A 12,946-nucleotide genomic window follows, 5' to 3' on the forward strand; every position below is an offset into this window, starting at 1 on the left:
AACTGCAATGCCTCCCTTGGAGATGATATGACCGAGGAATGGAACCTCGTCAATCCAGAACTCGCACTTGCTGAACTTAGCATACAGTTGGTGCTCCCTCAATCTCTGCAACACGAGCCTCAGATGCTCTTCATGCTCTTCCTCTGTCTTGGAGAAGATCAGAATATCATCAATGAAGATCATCATGAAGACATCCAGATAATCCATGAAAACCATGTTCATCAGATGCATGAAGAAAGCCGTGGCATTAGTCAAGCCGAAGGACATGACCGTGTACTCATACAGCCCGTACTTGCATGTGAATGCCGTCTTCGGAATATCCCCAGGATGGATCCTCAGCTGAAAATAACCCGAACGCAGATCAATCTTCGAGAATATGCGAGCACCTCAAAGCAGATCAAAGAGATCCTCAATACGGGGCAGTGGATGCTTGTTCTCGATGGTAACTACATTTAGCTCCCGATAATCGACACACATTCTCTTCGAGCCATCCTTCTTATCTACTAGCAACAATGGAAAAGCCCATGGAGAGAAGCTGCGACGGATATAGCCCTTGGCTAGCAACTCATCAATAGTCTTCTTGACTTCCTCATGCTCTATAGGTGCCATGCGGTAGGGCCGCTTTGCAATAGGAGCAGTGCCAGGCAAGAGATCAATAGAAAACTTGATGTCGCATTCAGGCGGCATACCTGGCAAATCATCCGGAAAGACATCCGGGAATTCAGACACCATGCGAATACCGTCCGTGGGTCTAGCCTCCATCTGATGAAGAAATCCCGAGGGCTCTGAAGCACTGACTGTCACCTCTTGGCCATCAGATGCCGACAAGTGAACTATCCGCTAGGCACAATCATTACGGACTCCCCATCTGGTAAGGGTCTCCATCCCCAAAATCACATCTATCCCCGAGGAATCAATGACGATCAAACCAGTGCAGAACTCTGCCCCCTTTATGACAATATTAATTCTGGAGCATATAGAACATGTGTGTATCTGGCCCCCAGGTGAGGTAACTACCATAGCTATCCTCATACAAGAAACTGGTATACCATGCTTCTCGGCAAATGACTTGGAAATGAAAGAATGAGTAGCACCGGTATCGAAAAGCACTGTAGCGGGATGAGAGTTGACCATGAACGTACCAATAACCACGTTAGGAGCCTCGGCCGCTGACTCGGCCGTCACGTGGTTCACCTGACCCTGTGCTGGCACCCTGGGCTGAGCTGGGCGCCCCTGCTGTCCCGCCTGCGCCTTCCGGGGGCAAGAGTTGGCGTAGTGCCCCGGCTGGCCGCAGTGATAGCACACGCGAAGAGTTGCTGGAGCCTGCTGTCCGGCAGGAGGAGCTGCCTGCCATGGAGCCTGAGGTGCTGGCGGAGCTGGTGGAGCAGCACGAGCCGGAGGTGCCGGTAACCTCTGGCCCTGACCTGCCTGCTGCTGTCGAGGCGGGTACTGCTGCGGCCTCTGCTGATACTGCTGGGTAGGCTGGTACTGCTACTGCTGGGCGGCTGGAGGCGAGGACGGGTGTTGCTGCCAGAAGCAATGGGGACAATCTTCCTCTTCTTGTCCTCCATCTCTAGGTACTTGCGCTCCGTGTTGAGCGCGCTGTCAACCAGATGGTTGAAGTCGTCAAAGCGGAGGTTGAGCAGCGCGTACTAGAGGTAGTCCTCAAGACCCTCCATGAAGTGCTCCTGCTTGTTGCGGTCATCCGCAACCTCGGCAGGGGCGTAGCGAGCAAGCTGCAGAAAATGATCATGATACTCCGTGACCGTCATAGTCCCATGAAGTGAAAAAGACAGATATATATATCGAAGGATTAATTCATGACTCAGAAAGATAGAACAAGGGGGTATTAGCTCAAAAGGAAACGCTGAATGATTATATCTGAGATTACCAGCTTCAGTGCAAGGAACTCCTTCTGCTTCATCTTCATAACGCCCGCGGGGACGTTGTGGCTGTGGAACCACTCCCGGAACTGGATCCAGGTGAGAACCTCGCGGTCCTGAACTGGGTGGGACTCCCACCAGTCCAAAGCTGCCCCTCGCAGCTGTCCTGCTGCATACAAGACTCGCTCTCGATCATCGCACTGGGCGATGTCCAGCTGGCGCTCCACTGCACGGAGCCAGTCGTCAGCCTGAAGAGGGTCGGACGTGTGAGAGAACGTCGGCAGGTGACCCCTCAGGAACTCAGCACGCCTGTCGCGGGTCTGCGGCGGTGGAGGAGGCGGAGACTGAGTGTGAGCTTGCTGAAGTGCCTCAACAGTGTTGTTCAGGGTAGCCATCATCTGCATCTGGAGCTGGAAGTACTGCTCCGGGGTCAGAGGCGGAGGCATCGGGATCCTAGTACTCTGGTTGTTCTGCCCCTGGTTGTTCTGTCCCTGCTGGTCAGAACCACGCCTGGTGTTCACCATCTGATTTTTGGACAAAGGATTTCATGAGTAAGGATATTGCAGAAATAAATTCAGATGGATATGATATTTTCTGCAAGAAAACTTGGGCATGATAAAGTAGACAGGATAGAGTGGACGATTTTACCCCCAACGATCTAACTCGTTTTATTAGTTAATTAACTTTAACTTATAACTGATTTTCATTAAACAAATTTAACCTCTAAACTATGCAATCAACCAAAAATCCAAATCAAACATTTACATAATAACAAGCATTCAAAAGTTCATTCTTTAGTCGAGTTTAACACACAACTCGACTAACACAACGCGTCGCAGAACATTCTATCGTGCTATTATAAAGGGGTCATTTAGCTTACACCTATGATGGTCAGTCGACTTACTTCAGGCCAACATCTACGGAAACTATTCTATAGAGAAAGATCAAGGCAAGACGAGTAAGAATCTTAGAATTCATGGAGTATAATAGCAAAATAGTTTCAGCAGACAAGGCTAGAGAGAAGAAGACCTAAAAATCGACCAGTTCTATCTAGGCTTTCATCCTATAGTCGATATAGCTCTGATACCACTCTGTAACACCCGGTTTATAAAAGGACATAAACCGAGCAATCATATACGTGCCAGGATCAAGTCACAAATATATACAACAGAATGAACAGTATATCACAGCACATATCATGTAAAAAGATATAATAAAGCGAATACGAATGTTATTTATTCATTAATGACAAAAGTCTGATACAGAGTATGTGGAAGCGTAAAAACATATACGAGAAGCTCTCGGAAGCAGGGCGCCACAGGGACGTCGACTGGGAGACGAACGCCTAGAAGTCCTCGTACTCCTGGTAGCTCCGGGTGAACTCCCTCGCTTCGGCAGGAACTGAGCAGCAGTAGAGTATCCCCAAGAGGAAAAAGAGTAGAGTAGGGAAGAGTGAGTACACAACTTGTACTCAACAAGTATAACACAAACTATGAGGCTATAAGGTTGGCTGACTCAACTGCATTAGCTTTTAAGTCTTGGCAAAATTTTATTAAAGCTAATTACTACAAGTTGATGAATTACCACAAACCCAGTTACATAGTAATTAATCAAAATTTATCATGTTACTACTGAGAACCAAACCAAAACCACCAAGGTAACCCCACTAATCAAAAGGAGGATCTGGGCCGCTCATGACCGTGAGCACGGCTAGTATACCAGTTTTACACTCTGTAGAGGTTTCACATCTTTACCCACAAGTTGTGAGCTACGCTAGTTGTTCATCACACTTCCTTAGGTGAGATGACTAGCAAACTCACTATGAGGCCTTTACAAAGAATCTCGTTGGTAAGGAGTAACCGCGAGGGTTGGATTGGCGACTATGGAGCAGGTCTAGTGGGCGTCAAGAATACCACAGACGAGGCCACTCAGTACGAGGGACATAAAAGCTTACCACCCTTGCCCCGCAGGTAAGTTACTCCAAACCAAAAAGACGTAATTATTATGCCAAGACCGTCCCATTCCAGTCTTGTGGTAGCGCTGTTGTCCCAGGTTGTCGCTCTAATGACGTACGGTCCTTATGGAGAGTAGCTAGCACAATACACAGCGCGAGCCCCCTAAACCAAGTTTCTAACAAAAACCAATTTTAATGAGACGTGAGCCCTTCAAACGGGCCACTCTCAGAATTAAGTTGCATGTACCATTAATCAAATTAATTAAAAAGGACCAAGTGTGTTATAGCGCGGCACCTAGCACAACTAACCAAAATGCAACTCGAGGATATATATAAAGGATATAAAGTGGCTAGGAAAGTCCTTATAAGTGTACAGTATTAAAATGCAGTATGAAAACATATTTAAAAGTGATGGGTGGTGTTCATGTTATACTTGCCTTCCTCAAACTGCTCCTACTGCTCAAAGTACTCTGAAGGTGGTGGCTGCTCCGGGTACTGGTACTAGGGCTCCTCAGATGGATCAATGTCTATTCACGAACACATGGCCAAAAACAATACACAACATAAACATACATGCAAACATTAGCAAAAACTAAGAAACAGTACAACAATACATGAAAACAGCACACAAAATTAGGCTAGAACTATTCTACGCATTACAACGATTGCGTGGACATAAAGAACGCCTAAAACGGAGCTAAAACACAAAATCTAGGCTAAAAACAAGTTCTAGGGGCTTATCTGCGAGAAAAACTGGCCTACAGGGGGTTTTCTGCAAAAACCGAGGGCCTAAACGTAAATAACATTTTGCTGCAAGGGCTAGCGCGCAAAGTTGACCGGCCAGGACTGCAGGTTCTAATTAGGAAAAGCGCAGGGATCTAAGTGTTAAAACCTGGGTATAACTGGAAATACTTTTACACTATCGTGGACTTCGGGTTGATAACCAAGAAACGGAGGGGCTCTTAAGCAAAAATGCCAGGCCGAACCGGTATGGGTGGCTCGAGGCTGTTGGATCTAGATCTGAGGGCCAGGATAAGATTGGTCCTGGATCTAATTAGGGGCGTCGGGTTTAGATCGTGCAGCCAGGACTTGATGGCTCACGGGGTGGCGGCGGGACTCGCCGCCGATATGCTCCCGCGGCGGCGAGCTCGCCGGAGATGCCCAATCCGGTGCTCCGGGGGTCAATCCGAGTGGGGCTTTGGCCTGGGAGGACCAGCGCCTCATGCGTGATCCACTAGGGCCTTGTGCGCGGGTCGGGGATGGCCGGAGCGGGGTGCGCAGCTGTGGGGGTGGTCCTGCTCGGTGGGGCTCACCGTCGCGAGCCCGTGTACTCGGTTCTAGGCTCGGGTTTGGGGCGCAACAAGGGGCGTGGGTGTGTTCAAGTCCAAAGCGAGCCTAAGCAAGGCCCATGCAAGGAGGGGTGGTGTTGCAGCGGGTCCGCCACGATGGAGCTGCACCACGTGCGGCGGCGGAACGGCGTCGAGCATCGTCCCGGCCTCCGGGATGGCCCACGTACCCTAGGATCTAGTGCAGTAGGTAGGGAGGGCGCTACTAGTGCTCACCGAGGGTTCGTGTCGGGTAGGGATGCAGTGCAGTGGCGCCGGTGTCGAAGTCCGGCGGCGTTGCACGGGCGGAGCGCGATGACGGGGTCGCTGGGGTGGAGCTCCGGCCTTCTGATCCTCTTGGTTCGACTCCTTGCGGTCTTGTGGAGGTGTGCCTGGGGTTAGATCGGCTCGAGATACGCCGGCGGCGAAGAATTATGGCGGGGATCGACTTACCCGCGGCGGCGTAGGGTGTGCTGCGCGGCGGAGCAAGGCAGCGGGCGGCTAGGGTTTAGTGGCGGCGCTGGCGTGGAGGATGAGGGCGCAGGGGTCCGCGGGGCTAATTAAAGGCCGAGCGGTGATCCTGGGCAGGCGTGCTGCGGATTGGGAGCTAGCGAGGATCGCGGAGAGATTGGCATGGCCGTTGCACGGCGCGGGGGAGGCGGAGGGGATAGATCTGACCGATGGGCCAGTGCTGTCAGAGGCGGGGAGCGACGCTGTGTCAGTCGGAAGCGGGGCGCGCTGCGCGGGCTGCGGAGGAGGCGGGCCGAGAAAGGAAAAGAAGCAGGCTGGGCCGAGCGCGGGGAAGAGCTGGGCCGGACCGGGATTTGCTGGGCCGCGTGGGATGAAAGGAAAGGGAGTGGGTTGGGCCAGCGGGACTGGCTGCTGGGCCGAGAAAAAGGGATTCGGCCCGGTTTGGCTTTTCCTATTTTCCTTTCTCCTTTTCTTTTCCTATTTCAAACCAAACTAAACCTATTTGAATTCAAATTTGAATTTGAATTCAAACCACACTCAATCAAATAAAATTATGCACCAGCATGAATGCAACAAACATTTTATCCTAGAAAAATTTTAATTCCTTGTGAAACAAAAATAGATTAAATGCAAGACTAAACATAATAAACCTTAGAAAATTAAATAAAGCCAATTAAATTTATTAATAAATGCTGGAAATTAAATTAGGGTGTTACAGAAGGCTAAGATCGATGTTGGATCTGGAGAAGTCTAGTTCCACATCGGGGTCGACAACATATTCTTTAAGTTCCACTATAGGAAGGAGCAGAAGTTCATGATCCAGCAGGCTCACGATGGGAGTCCACTCTGGGATGCACCTGAACCCCTGCCAGAAAGACCTACGACTACACGATCAAAGAAAAGACGTGCCAAGAAGATGTGGCGTAAGGTCGCAAGTTCGTATTCATCCAATTCTCCAGGACGAGCCGAATAGTGGTAACCAAAGCAGGAGAAAGGTCCCGCTCGTCAGACTCAAAACGATGAGCCCTTGCCGAAGGTAAATTGGTACGTATCTCATATTAACTTTTCACCATTTTGCTTTTCTCGACTTTTTCAATTTTTCCCACTGCATATTTGAATTTTCAAAACACTCATGCATGCTAGAAACTTTTATAGCACTTTTTCTATTTTCACAAAAATCCAAAAATATCTCCGAGCATTAAAATCCTTTGAAAAAATAAATTTGAACATCTTTTCGAAGCAAAGTTTGGCCGGCACCAAAGTTTAAAAAGCACATGACCGCTAGAAGGGCAGTGGGCCCTAGCTGTCATCAGGGGGGCCCACCTAGGGTTCGGTCGAACCCTAGGGTCGGCCGACCCCCTGCCAACGGCTAATGGGCCCACCCTTCTCCAACGGTCACTAGCCATTGAGGTTTGTCTCCTCCAATGGTGCCCGGCCATTCTTCCTTTAAATAGAGGCCGAGGGGTGAGTGTTGAGCTCTCACACTCAACTCTCATTCACTCATTCCCTCTCAAAACTCTCTCAAACTTTGTTCTCGGGATTTCATTGGATTTTTGCTCAAGATTTGATTTCAAGAGACCTCTCTCTCAGTTCTTAGCTGCAAGAAAGAAGGAGCAACTCACGGGTTAGGACGTTCATTACAGTTTCACAAACATAACCCGTTTCGAGTTGCACGTGTTTTTGTTCCATTATGAAAGGCTTAGGGCGGAAGGTCTTTGGCGCATTCCAGAAGATGACGGGTGGAAGTTCATCCCGTTCTCGGGGTGGTTCAAGCTCGTACACACCCGAACCTACGCCTACACCAAGCATGATGGACTATGAGGAAGAAGAACAATGCAAAGAGATGCAAGCCGAACCGCAAGCAGAGGCCATAGAGATTGACGCAGAAGATGCCCCTTACCTCGACTTGCGAGATGATCGTGAATGCCAAGGCTACACCATCCTCAAGAACCGAAGCTTCGTCCACACCCGAGCATTCGATCCGGATCTCCTCATCAAAACAGGTACGTACGAAGACTTCTCTAATGTTTGGCATGCAATTGGATGTGATAACTTCATTGCCGTTGAGGAGTATGGTTCTCGACTCCTCACCATCCAATTTCTTTGCACTCTTCGGGAGGTGGAAAATGGGGTTTATTTTCGACTTTTCGGGAAAGAGTATTTGCTTTCTTGGAAAACTTTTGCCGGCCACCTTGATTTCAACAAACACTGGCCAATATCTCTTGAGCAAGCTTGCCGTGGTTTTAATCGTCATGAATTTTGGGGCTAGATTTCGGGTCAAGTTGTCCATGGCAAGTTTGCACCTCGGTGCAGCGATATTCATAATCCGACTCTTCGGTTGATGCACAAGTGGTTAACCATCACTCTCTTTCCTAGAGATGATGTTTGACCCGTGCGCAACGATGAGTTGCTCATTCTTTATGCCATGGTCAACAAAATCAAAATCTCCCCCGCGCAAGCTTTGGTTAAGCAATGGCTTTAGAATTTCAAGATGACGGTTCCTATTGAGTGCATTTCTTAGATTACTTGTATCGCTACACGTATCGGTGCCTTATAGGGGTATTTTATTCCTTTCATTGAGGGCGATCGTGCGTATATCGACGAGGCTTATTTGATCCAAGGACACACACACTAAATAAAGGCCCGAATGACTATTTGATTTTCTTCTACTTGGGCTTTACAAATGAGATTCTGTTGCCCCATGCAGAGTTCCATTTGTATAATTGCCATTCACTAACCATCCCTCTCGTTCCACGAGAAGGAGCTCGTAGGCATAGATCTTCTGGTTTGCCTGGCAGGATGACAAGGAGCAGGACCAGAAGGGAAGCAGAACCAACACCACCGCCTCAGCAACCACAGCACTTATCTTAGCATGAGGCAGGTGGTTCATCATGGCATGGTGCCAGCACTGAGGAGTGGGCACGGCAGGCACCAGGCCGCCGGTCCACCACTTCCAGCTCCAGCGGAGCCCCGAACCTCATTAGACGGACGGCCTCATCCCGAGGTTTCGATTCCATCACCCAGCAGCTAGGTGAGCCGTGGGTACATGTAACACCCGGTTTATAAAAGAACATAAACCGAGCAATCATATACGTGCCAGGATCAAGTCACACGTATATACAACAGAATGAACAGTATATCATAGCACATATCACGTAAAAAGATATAATAAAGCGAATACGAATATTATTTATTACAATAATGACAAAAATGTCTGATACAGCGGAAGCGAAGTACAAAATACGAATAAAGCTCTCCGAAGCTGAAGCAGGGCGCCACAGGGACGTCGACTGGGAGACGAAGCACCTAGAAGTCCTCGTAGTCCTGGTAGCGCTGGACGAACTCCCTCGTGTCGGCAGGAACTGAGCAGCAGTAGCGTAGCCAAGAGGAAAAAGTAGAGAAGAGGCAAGGGTGAGTACACAACTTGTACTCAACAAGTATAACACAAACTATGAGGCTCTAGGCTGGCTGACTCAACTGCATTAGCTTTTAAGTGTTGGCAAAATTTTATTAAAGCTATTTACTACGAGTTGATGAATTACCATTAACCCAGTTACATAGTAATTAGTCAAGTTTAATCATGTAACTACTGAGAAACCAAACCAAAACCAAGCCACCAAGGTAACCCCGAGAAGCACCTCCCTCGTCGGAAGGAGATAACTTCACTAATCAAAAGGAGGATCTGGGCCGCTCATAACCGTGAGCACGGCTAGTATACCAGTTTTACACTCTGCAGAGGTTGCACATCTTTACCCACAAGTCGTGAGCTACGCCAGTTGTTCATCACACTTCCTTAGGTGAGATGGCCAGCGACTCACTACGAGGCCTTTAAAAAGAATCTCGTTGGTAAGGCATAACCGCGAGAGTTAGGTCGGCGACGATGGGGCCCACCTCCGGGGGTACAAGCACAGGAGCGCAATCCAAGCATAGACCAAGCCGGAGGAGCAGGGACCATTGAAGCTTACTACTCTTGCCCCGCAGGTAAGTTACTCCAAACCAAAAAGATCTAATTATTACGCCAAGTCTATCCCATTCTAGCCTTGTGGTAGCGCTGTTGTCCCAGGTTGTCGCTCTATGAACCGGTCCTTATGGAGAGTGGCCAACCAAGCACTAAGCACCGTGCTGGCCCCCTAAACCATGTTTCTAACAAAACCAGTTTTAACGAGAAGTGAGCCACTCAAGCCACACAGAGTGCCACTCTCATAATTAAGTTCAAGTAAACCATTAATCAAATTAATTAAAAAGGACCAGAGTGTGTTATAGCGCAGCAACCTAGCACAACTAACCATAATGCAACCCAAAGGATATATATAAAGGATACAAAGTGGCTAGGAAATCCTTATAGGCATACAGTATTAAAATGCAGTATGAAATTGTATTTAAAGGTGAAAGGTTGTTCATGTTATACTTGCCTTCCTCGTACTGCTCCTGCTGCTGCTCAAACTGGTCAGAAGGCGGCTGCTCCGGGTACTGGTACTGTTGCTTCTCTGGTAGTTCAACGTCTACTCACGATCGCAACGCCAAAACAAGTCCACATATACACATACATACAAACAAGAGCAAAAACTAAGAACAAGCATCAAACACATGAAAGCTATAAAGGAACGCACTAAAGGATGAGGCTCGAGGCTAAGATCACAAGAGCACAAGAAACATTAAATTCAAACTTAAAATGAGGAAGATAGGCTTAGGTAAATCTCATCGGACAAGGAGAATGTTTTAGATATGGCACTTGAGATGATGATACAAGGATAAATCATTAGAAAGATATGTATACACAAGAGAGTAGTATATCACTTTAATAATTTAACTTAATATTGCAGTGCAATGGCATAGTAATAATTTGGTAATTAAATACTATACCATGAAAGCAATATGAAGCTAATTATTAATATGATATCAATCTGTAGTGTCCACATAAAACTTAACAATGAAATGATATTAAAAATAATATCACAAGATGTTTGGGAGAAATTCAGTGCTATGAATCCAGGACTGATGGGCTAACGCGGAAGTTGAATAAAAAGAAAGCAATTTGATTAAATAAATGATTGTGCATGAATGAATCCAATATTGATGGAGAAGTACTTGACGTGAATAATTCTGGCCAGCTGGTTAGATTCACATGACACTGTAAATAGTATTCATGAATTGATCATAGAGTAGGATCAGACTGTGTAAGAGAATTGATTAGGATTTATGCACAGGTTTTGCATAGATCTAGGAGATTATCGGTAAAAAGGACAGGACACAAGAATTAACTGAAATAAAACAAAATACCTTAGGGTCTTACTGCAAAGAGCATCTTTCTCCAGGGAGCATACACTGCACGGCTGGTCACCTGTCCCTTCCGCATGCGCAGCAGGGAGGAGGCACTGGGGCATGCACTGCACTGCACGGCTAACTGCTTATCCCTTCTGCATGCGCGGCAGGGAGGAGACACTGGGGCATGCACTGCACTGCATGGCTGATTGGTTGTCCCTTCTGCATGCGCGGCAGGGAGGAGGCACTGGCCTCGCTGCAATTGTCCAAGGCGCGCCATGCTGGCCAGCTCTGCAGGAGGGGCGCCGACTGGGGAACAGGGCGCAGGGAGGCCTGGGCGCTTGGCCTCCTGGTGCCTCGCGAGCAGGACATTGCCGCGAGCAGGAGCACGTGGAGACTGGGGGGCGCCGGTGATGCAGGGCGACGTGCAGGCACAAGGCAGAGGGTGCGATGCAAGAGGTCGCGATGACCTAGGGCCGGCGGCGCTGGTGTTTAGGGAAAAAAAAGTGGGGTGAGGATAGGGTTTAGGGAGTGCGGGGCGTGTTTAAAAAGGTGGAGGGGGAGAACTGGGCTGCAGCGTTGGGCCGAGTTGGGAGGTGGGGCGAGCTGGGCTGAGTTGGGTTCTGGTGGACTGCCGGGTGGGTTTCTTCTTTCCTATTTCTCTCTTCTTTTGCAAACCTCACTCAAACTATTTGAATTCAAATTTGACTTTGAATTCAAACCACACTCAATAAATTAAAAGTATGCACCAGCATGAATGCACAAGCATGTTGACCCTAAAATAATTTTTAATTACTTATGCAATAAAATTAGATTAAATGCAAGCTAAGCAAATTAAATCCTTAGAAAATTAAATAAAGCCAATTAAATTTATTATTAAATCGGAAAATTAAATTAGGGTGTTACAGTACAGAGCGACAACATACAAGAGACGCTGCACCAACACATCGATACATTCCAAGCATGGCAGCGTCACACTAGTGAGAGACTCCATGACATGGAGCAGTTGCAGTTGCAGCGACTGGAGGAGTGGAGGGCGTACTGCCGCTGGACGGGTTTCAACCCCGATCAGCCGTAGTGAGCCTGAAGCTAGCTTGGGGGAGGACCCCCACCAGATGTAACTTGTATCATGTATTTTTAACGCTTTCATAACCTTGCATGAGACCCATAAAAATTTGCAAAACCAGAAAATCCATAAAATTTGCATAGCCAAAAACAAAAAAAAATTGCCAAAATTTAGAAAACACCAAAAAAATTTCTTTTAATATGTATAGTAAGCATGGTGTAAGTTTTCCTTGTTGAGATGATGAATAGTTGCTCTATTAATTTCTTTCATATGCTTAATTACAACTTTGTGCTCTACCTAGTTTTGGGTTCGTTGGCTTAAAAGTTCAAAACTTAAAACTTGAAACTTGTGGGTAGCAAAAAGTATGATCCAAATCTGAGTTGTTGTGAGCTATGATATGGTTAAGTAGAGTTGCTATGATCTTCTCTTACGTGAAGCTTGATATACAGAGTATTTAATTTTGAAAACACAAAAATATAATAAAGTTCCTCGATGATATGAAAATTCCTATCCAAAGCCATATGTTGTTTTCATTGCAAAAACCTTCCACGTATGCAGCTTGCTATCTCATTGAGCTTTGTCAAATTGTTGTGACCCTTAGTGAGATTCATTTCATACTCCCATGATCAAGATCACGTACATATTTCCACCACATGCTATGTTTCTACACTAGAAATAAGCAAATATCCATCCACAAAATAAAACTCCATGTCCATGTATGACACCACTCTCTCCTAAAGTATATCAAGGATATGGGGCTATGCAAAAAGAAAATAAAAGATGCATACCCAAAGAAGGTAAGCTACATGCTTAGGCATGTCAAAAAAAAGAGAGAGAAGAAAAGATAGCCCCTTATCCAAAAAGAAAGAAAAAGGGGAGATGGTTCATACAAAGGAGTTCGTACAGCATCCACCAAAAATATCCACACACTTGCACATCTTGATCATGGTTTATGACATGTTTCTCCTTTGCATCCAGTCTTTGA

Source organism: Panicum virgatum, chromosome 2N (genome assembly GCF_016808335.1).
Source record: "Panicum virgatum strain AP13 chromosome 2N, P.virgatum_v5, whole genome shotgun sequence".
Taxonomy (NCBI): Eukaryota; Viridiplantae; Streptophyta; class Magnoliopsida; order Poales; family Poaceae; genus Panicum; species Panicum virgatum.